Here is a 328-nt window from a genome sequence, read left to right on the forward strand (position 1 = left end):
ACGCAGATAGTCGTCTCGGCATCAGTCGCTGTACACCACGAACCAACACACAAGGCCAGATGACGATATGACGAATGGCGTCATTACACTGTCTGAACGCAACGAGAGATAATTCGTATTCATTGCGAGTAACCTATACATCCGCTCCTGTTTTTATGAATGCACTCCTTGTTCATTCACGTCCTTTTGTTTACTCGCTCGCTCATTCATTCTTTTTTGTTTACGTTCATGTCCTTTCATTCTCTGTTTATATTCAGGTCTAAGTAAATTCTAAGTATTCTAATTATTGTTATCAATAGTACGATTATCATTTTTTTTTTTATAGAGC

This window comes from Penaeus monodon, chromosome 19 (assembly GCF_015228065.2).
Source record: "Penaeus monodon isolate SGIC_2016 chromosome 19, NSTDA_Pmon_1, whole genome shotgun sequence".
NCBI classification, from domain to species: domain Eukaryota; kingdom Metazoa; phylum Arthropoda; class Malacostraca; order Decapoda; family Penaeidae; genus Penaeus; species Penaeus monodon.